General features: G+C 40.4%; 1 pseudogene; it reads left to right on the forward strand.

The window, feature by feature from the left end:
- Positions 1 to 8,918: 8,918 nt before the first annotated feature.
- Positions 8,919 to 9,317, forward strand: LOC124521150 (28S ribosomal protein S16, mitochondrial-like; annotated as a pseudogene).
- Positions 9,318 to 12,718: the final 3,401 nt, after the last annotated feature.

Consider the following 12,718-nt stretch of genomic DNA (forward strand, 5'->3'; position numbering starts at 1 on the left):
AAAGAAATATTCTCAATTTATACCTGGATTGTGTTTCAAAGTTTCATTCATTAGCCAGCTGCTTGGAACTCGTTTTCTAAACTGTTAACAGTCAGAGGCTGAAACACATACATAGGCATTTTTTGGGATCCAGCAAGTACTACTAAAAATGAGAAAGGCGGGGTGGAATATGCATGATTTTTAAAACTTCCAGTAAAGCAGAAATTCCTGGGCAATGAAAGCCCTGCCCTTTATTCCCTATCAAGAGGCAGTGCTGAGGAATAAGCAGATAGTATGCACCCTGAGGCCGCCCTCAGCCTGGTGTTAGAATTCTCCCCTTGTGGAAATACTGCAGGGTCCAGACAGGACTCAGCCTTTACAGAAACAGCGGAGAGTGACTCATTACTTGTTTTCATAACTGGGTGATGATTCAGAGATGAGCATAAAAAGGTAGGGTCAAAGGGTTGGTTTCTGGTTCATTCTAGTTAACTACAGCAGAGATTACAGCCCTATGTGAGCATCCAACACAGCTCTTCCCTTGTCTGGGGATACTGAGGGGCAACCGTTTCTCTGTCCATTTATGGAAACAAGCAAGCAAGAAAGAAACAAGCACAATTCTTAAATAAAGGATCTTTTAAGTAGAGGATTTGCAAACACGATCTGTTTTCTTTCTGTGTGGCCTATCTTCTAGAAAGTGGCACACTGATTTTGGTCTACCTTGTTTAGGAAAAATAGACACTGATCACAATTCATTAGTCCCATCTGCTTTCTATAAGAAGAGTCACTATATTGGTTGTGTTTGGGGGTCTGAGGCCTTATAAAGGGTCTATGAGATACTGTGTGCTAAATACTAAAATTCACATAAAAATAGTAGAAAAGTAATTTTATAAAATCGGTCAAAATGCCAATAGTGAAAACTTAAACAAAACACTTCAAATGCTAGAGCCTGAGGAAAAGTGGGTTTAATTTAAGGTAAATGAAGTGTTAGAGGACAACATGAAATTCTGAAAATGACTGGTGTGTATTTGCATGTCGTCAGATTTCATTCCAAAATTTATGGAGTTCATTTTCTTTACTGCAAGAGTTACATGGCACTGCCAGGACAAGAATGGCAAACGCGCGGCCCGCTAGCCAACGTGGTCTTAGCGACGAATTGTTTCGCCTCTTAAAATTTGAATGTGAATAGTTTGGGGTGGGACAGACGCACTCCACCGGACCTGTACTTCTACACTCAGCTGCTTTACACATTGATGGTGTAACTTGGGTCCCGAAGGTGTTGTTGCTGTCATTGTCCTCGTTGTTTTCCCCCTAGATTATGTGACTTTGGGAAATGTTAGGCAAGTACATGTTAAGAAAAGCAATGAAAGAATACCAGGAGACGAGAGGTGAAATTGCAAGAGTTAGAGAAAGAAAAAAAGATTTGGATGGCAATATTTATTTAGTTCCCATTATGCACTGAGCCGTATCCAAAACACTAGGTAAAGACCAATAGATAAAACAAAGTCCTTGCTCTCATGGAGTTTATATTCTCGTGGGGAAAAGTATAAAAACAAGTATTGTCAATGGAGATGAGAAACATGAAGAAAAATAAAGCGAAACAGGAGATGTAAGTGATGGGGGTGAGAGGAGGAAGATGCTCGTATGTAGGATGGCCAGGGAAAAGCTTGTTGGAAAGGAATGACTTTCTAGGCAGAGTAAAAGGAAGTGCAAAGGTCCTGAGACCAGAGTATGGGCAGTGAGTTATAGGAGAAAGAAGACCAGGCTGGAGAAAGAAGATTTGAGTGAGGATGTGGTAAGACACAGTAATGGGTCAGATGATGTAGGACACAGCCATACTAAAAACTTTGGAATTTCCTCTAAGGCAGTTTTGAGCAGATTAAATGCATTATAAGTGTATGATCTTACATGAATTCCAGAAGAATGACTGCAATTGTGTTGAAAATATAGAGGGAAAGGCAGAAGTTAGTGGGCAGTTAGGACGTTCTTGCAGTACTAGTGGTAGATGGATGAGAGTAATAATGGTGGGGATGCTGAAAAGTGGTCTGTATATTCTTTGAAAGTAGAACAAATAGGATTTGTTGATGGATATGGAGCATGAATGAAATAAGAGGAATTAAGGTTCAATCTACTTTTTTTTATTTTTTTTATTTTTTATTTTTTGTATTTTTTTCTTTAACAAAAGTAACAAAATAATGATTCAAGATGTTGGGCTCAACATCTTGAAGAATGGGAGTGCCATTTATTGCTATAAGCAAAAACAGGCAAAGGAACATATTTGAAGGGTGGGACCATAAATTCAGTTTGGGATATTTGAATCCTATATTTGAGATGCCTGTTAGACTTCCATATAATAATACCAAGTAAGGGGTTGATTACATGAATACCAAGGTCAGAGGAGAGATCCGAACTGTCAATAGAAATTTGGAATAGTCTATTGATAGTTAACACTTAAAAGTTAGAGGACTGAGTGAGATCATGTGAAGAATGAATGATAAAGAGATCTGAGGATGGAATCCTTAGGCATTGTCAAGTTTAGATAAAATGAAGAGCAAGATCATTAAAAGTAAGAATGAGAATAAAGGATGAAATGCTGCATGTTTGAGGAAAGAATAAAGGTACAAAATAGTTTTTAGAAGAATAAGAGAGGAAGAGGATGATTTGAAGGCAGTAGAATCTCCTGGCAACAGTTTAAGGGTCCACTTGATATTAATAGGAACTGAAGCAAGATCTGTTGGCATAAGTGTATTTTCTTTCAGCCACCTTCTACAGTTCAGGGACAGAAGGGAGTGGAGTGGGAGTTTGGACTGGGCTAAAAACAAGTAATGGGAGAGAACAAGGGAATTGGGACATGTATAAGGTAATGATTATCATGTTGAGCCACTGAGTCTTAATTGATGAACGAGATAAATTAGGACATGCGAAAGTGAGAGACAAATGCTAAGGTCAATAGAGAGGTGTTTCTTCTGGGGCTAAAAAAAATGATTACAGTGAGATGGAGAGATAAGACGTAGTGGTGGGAGTGTATGGTGTCTGAAACTGATATTATGAAGGAGGACACAGTTACCAGTAGTGATAACATCTAGAGTGTGACCATAAGAGCAGGTGGCTGAACTGATAGGCAGGATAAGGTCATGGGAGGAGGACATCAAGAGCCTGAAAGGTGAGATTATTGCAATGATTTTAAAGCACCAAGAAATTGGGAGAAGACTACTGTAAGAGAGATTGACAGTGGGCCAGGGATGAGAATCTTCAAGGAATGATGAGAAGAGACGATGAAGTCTGTATATTGATACACGGAGAAGAGGATAACCAACAACTGAGCTTCAAAGGAAGCAGGAATGTTTAGGGAGAAGGCGGGTGGCAGAGAGGGGGGGCAGAATCTGGAATTGGCAGTGAACACTCACAACTATAAGAATGGGTTTCACTTAGAATAAAGAAGTGGCAGTAAGGTGGAGAGGACCCTGAGGATATAGGAAATTTTGCTGATGTCTGTGAGTTCCAGAGGGCACAGTGGGAGAGTCTACGTTTTGGGAAGAATGTGAGATTGGGTCATACAAAGGAATGGACAGAGATATTTGGGGATGTGATTTAAAATGATAGGGACACCTGGGTGGCTCAGTCGGTTAAGTGTCCAACTGTGGGTCAGGTCATGATCTCACTGTTTATGGATTCGAGCCCTACGTAGGGTTCTGTGCTGACAGCTCAGAGCCTGGAGTCTGCTTCAGATTCTGTGTCTCCCTCTCTCTCTGACTCTCCCCCGCTTGCTTGCACTCAGGCCGGGTTGTTCTCTTGCTCTTTCTCTCAAAAATAAACAAACATTTAAAAAAAATAAAGCGATGAGTGGGGTCGGGGCTACTTTTGGTGACTCTAATAGCATGGATGTATTTAATTTGCAATTGAAGAGAAATTTCCAAAACAACTTACAAGTTTCAAGTACAGAAAATAATGGGAGAATATGGTTTGTGCGTATACTAAAGCAATTTTATTAGACAATTTACTACCATGACCAGTAGGTGGTACTGTTGGCCCAAGATAGTTTGGTTGCTGTTTGGCAGGGAGAAAAGGGAATGAGATCACAGATGGAGAATAATGGAGACAAGGCAGTGGATCAGCCACGAGGTAAAATATAAAGTATGCTGGTAGATTGAGAAGATCTTCCTTTATGGATTAATCATTCTTCTACAAAATTAATGTTTCTATGGATGGACAAACAAGCTCTAAGTCTCAGAAAGTGTTTTTTTTTTTTTTAACTTGAAGATAAAGATAATCATGGAAACACAAAAATGCACATTATTATGTCTTGTTTTTTTTTTTTTAATTTTTTTGGGATGAAAAAAATCAGAAACAGAGGGAGAGAAGAAAACTGCAAAAATTTGCAGGTTATTGAAGACAATTCAAGATGTCAAGCTGTTGTGATTTCTCTCATTTCGCTCTGGGACAGCCATGTGCACTCATCCTGGTAGGCAAATGCATGAGAGTCACTGGCTATATTCTGATATTTATCTGAAAACACATGCTCTGTAAAAGGCAAATTCAGTGTTTGCTATAAAAACAAACAAACAAATCCACCCCCTCTCCTCTCTTCTCCCTCTTGCTTTGGGGATTCAGAACACAGAGCTCAGAAAGCCAGAGGCACAATGACTTCCTTTTCAGAAGAAGCCGCTGAAAGAGGCAGATGCTGATCAGAGTCTATGAGCTTTGCATATTCATATTCCTTAGTTGTTCAGCATTAGAAAATTCCGGTAATGAGCATGTGAAAACTCTAGCAGCCTTTGTATAGCTTGGGGGTTTGCTATTCTCATGTTCTCTGTGTAGAATTGACTCTTATCAAATGAGGAGGGTGCCCCCCCAAATTGAATCAGTGCTTGTACATTGAAGTTTTCAACATCACCCACAAGATTTTTAAGGGCTTGTCAAAAGAATCTTCATAGTCTCTAACCATGAATAAAAATGATTTCAGATATCATCTCTATTGCACATTTTATTTCATGGGATTAATTTAATTGATTGAGCTGAATAGTTAAGAGTTTTTAAGTGGTTGCTAGTAATAAAGAGAAATTTTTAAATTTTTAGAAAAATATACCAAGTACATGCTGCCACAGTGATTTTATTTAAATGGTTGAAACTCTTCCTTAATGTTAATACAGTTACACCTTGATTAAACAATCTTCTAAGGCAAAAACAAAAAACAAAAAAAAACAAACTAACAAACTCCTTTCTAATGAAATCAGCCTTATTAAGAAAAAAATCTGGGGGCACCAGGGTGGCTCAGTCGGCTAAGCATCCGACTTCGGCTCAGGTCATGATCTCGCGGTTCCTGACTTTGAGCCCCACTTCGAGCCCCTCTGTGCTGACAGCTCAGAGCCTGGAGCCTGCTTCAGATTCTGTGTTTCCCTCTCTCTCTGCCCCTCCCCTGCTTGCACTCTGTGTGTGTGTGTCTCTCTCTCTCTGTCTCAAAAATAAATAAACATTTAAAAAAATTTTTTTAAAAGAAAAAAATCTGCAGCTATCACATGAAGTTGATCTGCTTGGTATTTGCACAGTAAAAATGCCATATGAGCCATCTCACATATTGCCAAATACAGTCAAAAGTTAACACTTAGCTCTAGGAAAAATTAATCTTTTCTAAGGTTCTCTTGGATACATCATCTTGGCAAGGTATTCGAGGGCCAGGTTATTGTTTAAAAACTTGTAGAAGATTCAAAGACAGGAGTTTTTGAGCTGAACCCCAGGAAATTTTCTGGAGAGAATTGCTATTTCTCCTCTTCATTAAGAATTACAGCACAAGACCAGAAATGTCTACTTTTTCCCCGGCTGTTAGGTAGCCAGTGGGCCTTGAACTACATTTTCTTTAAGGGTGATTGACTCTAGAATAAAGAGGGGCATTCTAAAGTAATGTAGATCTTCAGTATTTTGTTATAATGGAACTTTTTCTCTCTCTGATACTTGAGTAAAGCCTGCGCTTCAAGTGGCAATGGCGTCTGTCACCAATCAAGAGCACCTCTATCTTGTCTCTATCAATAGTTCCCATCTGCAAGCAACTCAGAGAGGGTTTATCGCAGTGTGCAAAATCACCTATGGTATTTGTTAAATATTACTGGACCTCATCCTAGACCCAGTGAGTCAGGATCACTGGCGTGAGCTGAAAATCTGCATTTTACAAACTCAGAGTTGAATCTCTGCTTAATCTATTGGCAACTATGACGTAACTATGTTCCTGAAAGAGCTTTTAAACAGAACTACTTTATACGCCTGTAGAGCTGCACTAAGACAGGAAAACAAAATGAAATACCGTATGTTCATTTGACAAATCACGAGCAGGCTCAGAGAAAACTTTTTAGTGATCAATTCAACTTTTAGTACTTTCCCAAACCCTTCCTGAACCTTCTTTGCTCCTCCCATTCTCAGCACTTTACTTGAGTCCTAGTTCATCAAGAAAATGGAGGTGCTTCTCTGTGAGTCCTGTATTTTCAGATTTCCTGGAAAAAAATTCCTGACTTCATTCTTCTCTCTTCCCTGGAATAATTTAGTCCTGCTTAAAATCTCTAGACGATTATGACTAATACAGGCTACTTCCAACCTTTTCTTCTATTACAAATAATGATTTAAAATGTTTTTATAACAATCTGGACTTAGTGTTCTAAACTCTTTCATCCAGTATCACATACACAACTGTTCCTTGACATTTGAATTGGATCCTTTTATAATAGGATTGAGTTCCTGATATTCCCCTTAAAGTCACTTTCTCTTCTACAGCCTTCACCACCTCAGTTTCTGGCAGTCTCTTTCCCCCAGTATCTCAGGCCAGTCACTTTGATGTCATCTTTGACTGCTTTATTTTCCTAGCTACTCACACGAATTCATTTGCAACACTTAGCAGCTCTACCTTTAAAATATATCTAGACATTGGGGCAACTGGATGGCTCAGTTGGTTAAGCAACTGACTCTTTTTTAAAAATTTTTAATGTTTATTTATTTTTGAGAAAGAGAGACAGAGCATAACCTGGGGGGGTGGGTGGGTAGAAAGAGGGAGACATAGAATGTGAAGCAGGCTCCAGGCTCTGAGCTGTCAGCACAGAGCCCAACGCAGGGCTCGAACTGAGGAACCATGAAATCATGACCTGAGCTGAAGCCGGGTGCTCAACCAAAGGAGCCACCCAGGCGCCCTTAAGCAACTGACTCTTGATGTCACCTCAGGTCATGATCTCACGGCTCATGGGTCCAAGCCCCACAGTGGCTCCACACTGTCAGTGCAGAGCCTGCTTGGGATTCTCTCCCTCTCTCTCTCTGCCCCTCCCCTGCTTATGTGCACACTCACATGTGCTCTCTCTCTCAATCTCTCAAGAATAAATACATAAATTTAAAAATATGTCTATATCTAGGATAAGAACACTTTTCATCACCTGATTTTACCATCTCTCCCACCCAAACCACTCATCTCTTATCTGGATTATGAACACCCTTGTTCTCTGCTGCTCTTACTTCTGCAGTCTATTCTCAGCACAGTGGCCAGAATTATCCTGAAAAACTTTTAAGTCGTGTCATGTCATTTATCTGCTCAAAACCCTCCAATGGCTTCCCACCACTTACAGCAAATGGCAATTTGTTCACTGTTACCTGTGAGGCCCTTCTAATCTGCTTCTTGTTCTCTCGAACCATCACCTCCTATTCTCTCCCTTGTTCTTTCTGCAGCAGCCACGGTACCTCCTTACCAGCCCCAGAACATGCCGACTGTGCTTTCTTGACCTTTGAGTATGACTTCTCTCTTGCCTGGCTCCCTCACATCCTTCAAAAAAATTTTTTTCAGGTATTCCACAGCCATGCTATTTATTTATTTATTTATTTATTTAAGTTTATTTATTTTGAAAGAGAGAGAATTGAGTGTGGGAGGGGCAGAGAGACGGGGGAGAGAGAGAATCCCAAGCAGTCTCTGCACTGTCAGCACAGAGCCTGATGCAAGGCTCGAACCCATGAACCAGAACCGCTAGATCATGACCTGAGCCGAGGTTGGCTGCTTAACAGACTGAGCCACCCAGGCGCCTCCACAGCCACTCTATTTAAAGTTTTAATTTCTTTAACCCTGATACTTTGTACCTTCTTTCCTTAATTTACTTTTTTCCTTTTAGCACTTAACATTATATCACATGCTGTATATTTTACTTATTTGTCTTGTTTATTTAGTCTCTTCTTCTAAGGTAGAGTATTTGTTTTGTTTTGTTTTGCTCAATGTTATTTCCCCAGCACCTAGAACAATGTCTGGCACATAGTAGGTGCTCAATATGTATTTTCTGGGTTTTGATTAAATAATTCTTTGAAATGCAAACACTGGCAATTCCTGTCATCATTGGTAATATTTCTGGGAAACATCTCATTAAAGTAAGGCAATAAACACAAGCATAAAAGTAAGAGAATAGGATGTAGGGAATCAAGGGAAGCAACAGAGAGGCCAGTTAGGAAGTCGTTAGGAAGCCACTGGCCGTCATCAAGCAGAAGTTGATGATATCAGTGGAGATAGTAAAAAGTAGTAAAGTTTTTGGAAATATCAGAGTCAAGAGAATTGGAGGTCAGACGTGGAATGTGATAGAAAGAAAGTATTTAAGATGGACTCCAACATTTTGGGCTGAGTGGCTAGAAGCCTGGAGTTGCCATTTTGTAGGAAAGAACAGATTCAGGGGTTGGGGAGGGTGAGGGGATAGCTAAAATCAATAAATTTTTTTCACATTCAGTTTGAAATTCTATTAGACATCCGGTGAGGAGTTTCAGTATGCAGTTGGTTATATGGATCTGGAATCCAGAGGAAAGAAAGGGACTGAAGATACAAATTTAGGAAGCTCAATAGATAGTATTTAAAGCTATGGGGCTAGGCTTTTCCACATTCCTTCCCACCCAGCCAGAGGCCATTAAGCTGATGCGTGCTGGTGGTGCATGCCAGCTACACCATGGTCCAGCTCACTACTGTCCTCCGCAAGGCCTACCATGGGGTCCACTTATCCATCTGCCTTGCACTGTGTGGCTATACCAACCAGCTTTTCTACCACATTGTGACCATTCACAACAGGGATGGCTGTTTCATGGAGCAGCTGGATTCCTATTATCCACTGCCCAACAGTCATGGAGAGAGAATCGTTGCTCTCAACCTGGACCGGATCTGGGATTGAAATGCCTGTGGAGCTCATCCCTGTAAGCCTGTAGGGTAGCTTTTGGGTCTTTCTGGATTTTTCCCTCTGCATTCCATGAAGATCACAAATGCTGAGAGGCTGCAGAGGAAACGGGAGTGGGAAGTCCTTTTAGCATCTCAGAAAAAGGATACAGAAGGTACAGAAACAAAAATGAGCTGACTTCAGTGAGAAGAACATTGGGAAAAAGATCAAAGTCCTCTTAAAACACTTGTGCAGAGCTCTTAGTTTTATTAGATTTGGAGGTCAATAAATGGAGTTTTATGAGTCAAAAAAAATTAAACAGATAAAGCTATGGGGTTGGATAAAGTTTTCATAAAATGAATATAATAGAGAAAAGATCTGAAGAGGTCTCAAAGATAAAAAGGAATCAGCAAAGGAGCCTAAGAGTTAGAAACAGAATCAAGAAAGGATGCGGTCCCACAGACCAAATGAGGAAAGGATTTAAAGGAGGGAGTGGTTTTCTATGTCTGATAGGTAAGACAGGTAAGAGGAGGACTTTGAGACACAGAGATCATTAGTGACCTTGACAAGATAAGCTTACCAAAATGGTGGAGACAAAAGTCTGATTAAAGTGGACTAGGAAAGAATGGGGAAAAGAGGAAGTAGAGACAGTGAGAACAGACTCCTTTGTCTAAGAATTTTGCTATAAAGAGGAGAAAAGAATGAGCCTGTAACCAAACAGAGTTTGAATGGGGCTGAATCAAAAGAGGTTTATTTCTATTTTCAATTTGGACAATATTACTAACATGTTTGTACACTGATGGGAATGATCCTGTAAAAAGGAAAAAAGTCAATGATGCAGGAGACCACTCCATGAGTAAGTTTCTTCAAAGAAAGAAAGAATGGAAATGGAATTGCCTAATGGAATAGGCAATTGGAATAAATGCCTAAATGGAATAAGTGACAGGATTTTTTTCTCACAACAGTAAAGAAAGCATAGTAGGAGGTCACCCATACAGGTAGTTTGATAAATTTGGTTAGAGAAGCAAATGGAAAATACTTTCTGATTGTTTCTATTTTCTCAATGAAATAAGAATCAAGATCATCAACAGGGAGTTGAGGAAAGGCATGGTAAGGAAAGAGGAATGAGGTGAGAAATAATGATCTAGAAAGAACTAAGCATGATTGGATCAGGGAAGTGAGGTGGGATTACAGAGTAGTACTGAGTGCACATTGAGATTAGTGGGATGAATTTACAGTAAGACCAGGAGAAGAGGGGTGAGATTGGGTTTACCCAAGTAGGAATTTTTTCACATAACCACTACTTAAAGAAAGCAGAGCAAGAGATTTGAAGGTATGTACAAGAAAAGAGATTTTTGAGAGAGAGAGAGAGAGACAGCAGGTGTGCACACACACACACTCAAAAGTGGATAGGGGCAGAGAAAGGGAGAGACAGAGAGAGAGAGAGAGAGAGAGAGAGAGAGAGAGAATACCAAGCAGACTCCATGCTGTAAGCAGAAAGTCCAATGTGGAGTTCAATCTCACAAAGCTCAAGATCATGACCTGAGCTGAGATCAAGAGTCAGATGCTTAACCAACTGAGCCACCCAGGCACCCCACAATAAATAATTTTAATGAAGGAGAATTGAGTCTAAGCTGCATCAGGAGGCAAGTAAAAACACAAGGGGAGTAAGGCTAAGTGAAAGGTGGTCCAACCCATGAATCTGAAGGTTCTGGTGGTGTTGAAGAATCTTTGGTGTCAGGATATTAGAGGGAGTGAAGTGGATTTAGAAAGAAAAGATCTTGAAAATTAGTTATAGAAAAGTTGATGACAAGGTCTAGATGACTTTGGGAGTATGTGGTGAGAGAGGTCAGGGGCCTGAGAACTCACATAAATGGAAGGATCGTCTCAGTGATAATGACATGGCTGGAGAGATTGTGAGCCAAGAGCTGTGATCTTTAAGGACTGATGAAGAGGTACCTTGAGGGCTATGGTTGGCTGCAACATGGAGGGATAGTCCATAGAATTGACAAAAGGCATGGGCTGTGAAGGATTTGGCAGGAGTAGGGAAGATGAAAAAGCATGGTCTGAAAGTGGCCATGAGGGACACAGAGGACAGCTATCACTTCTGGGCACAGTTGTAGGAGACTAAAAGAGTCACTACTTAAGGGGGCCAGAGGGGAAACTGTATCCTCAAGGGAGAGACAAGTTAGAGTTATAACGGATGTGTTTGAGGATATAGGAGATTTTGTTGATTACAGATGTGACTTACAGAGGGAACAATGGAAGGGACTGTGGTTGAAGAGGGAAGAAAGACTGAGTCAGATTATTATGGAATCAACAGAGCCTTAGGGGAGGAGTCTTTATTGGAATAAAGAGACATGATCTAGGAGTCTTGACCTTCTTGAGGTTCCTTAAGTAAGCAGGAATGGAGACTGTGATGGGATTATTTCTGGTGGGTCCTTGGACAGGCAAGGTGAAAAGGATGTGAGTGCATTCAAGAGGGAAGTCAGGGCTCTTGCCTGTAGCCAGCAGAGCTCTAAGGCTCATGGTTCAGTCGTTCTGATGATGGCTTTGAAGTTAACACAAATGTGGTAGCACCAGGGGCTGGTCGTCACTTTGATACAGTCAATTTATACAATGGGGTCTCAGTTAGTAATGAGCAGAAAGAAGTTCTTTCTGGCCTTCCATCAGTGTGGACAAATGGGTTTTCTCCACCTAAAAGGATAATGCAACACATGTTTTCTCTGGTGTTTTCTAACACATCACTCTCAAGAACACACACATCGTTGTACGTAACTGGACGGGAGGGTCAGGCTGATTTCTCTTTAGTGAAAAAATGAATGTTCCACAAAGTAGGGAATGGAGGCAAGCTTAAACAAAAATTACTAACAATTCTTAGTTTTGTTGGCTTGGAATTTGAGAGATGAATTAATTCTGAAGTGGCTTAGTATGAGTTTCATTGAGAAGGAGATGACTTTTCATGGAAAACATTCACTGCCTTATTAAAAGGAAACCCATTTTAAGGGCCGGTCTTGAAGTATATCTCCCAACACAAGAAGATTATTTATATTGCCCAGTGACCTCCCCACAGGGCATTGATACTGATTGGCTCATCTGGTGGTTTCTATCTGTTACATCTCCAAAGAAAATGCTAGTAATAAATTGAGGAATTTAAGGCTATGAATATCTTTTTTTTTTTTTTTTTTTTTCAGAGTGTGACATTTAGGAGGGAAAAAAAAGAAAATCACTGGAGGGTAAGGGAAAATGGATAGTACTTCTCTCCTTCTTTCCAAATCAGAAACTGCGTCAATCCGCCTTTCCCTTCATGAGTCAGAAAAATAAAGTGATACAAAATCCAGTCTATTCCTATGCCTTGAGGCATGACTATAACTAAACCATTAGGGGATGCAAATTGAATCCTCTCTGACTAAAATTCAGTGTATAACATACTGTTTGGGCCACACGCAGAAGCTACCCATTCATAAACGGGCTTTTCCTCAGAACATTCATGGGTGGGCTCTTACCCAAGCATGGGGAAAACTTTAATTCACAAGATTATTAAAAGTGAAGTAATACCGGGGCGCCTGGGTGGCGCAGTCGGTTAAGCGTCCGACTTC

The sequence above is a fragment of the Lynx rufus genome, unplaced genomic scaffold (genome assembly GCF_022079265.1).
Source record: "Lynx rufus isolate CCGP_SWC_20201006 ecotype Redwood Valley unplaced genomic scaffold, mLynRuf1.p SCAF_3, whole genome shotgun sequence".
NCBI classification, from domain to species: Eukaryota; Metazoa; Chordata; class Mammalia; order Carnivora; family Felidae; genus Lynx; species Lynx rufus.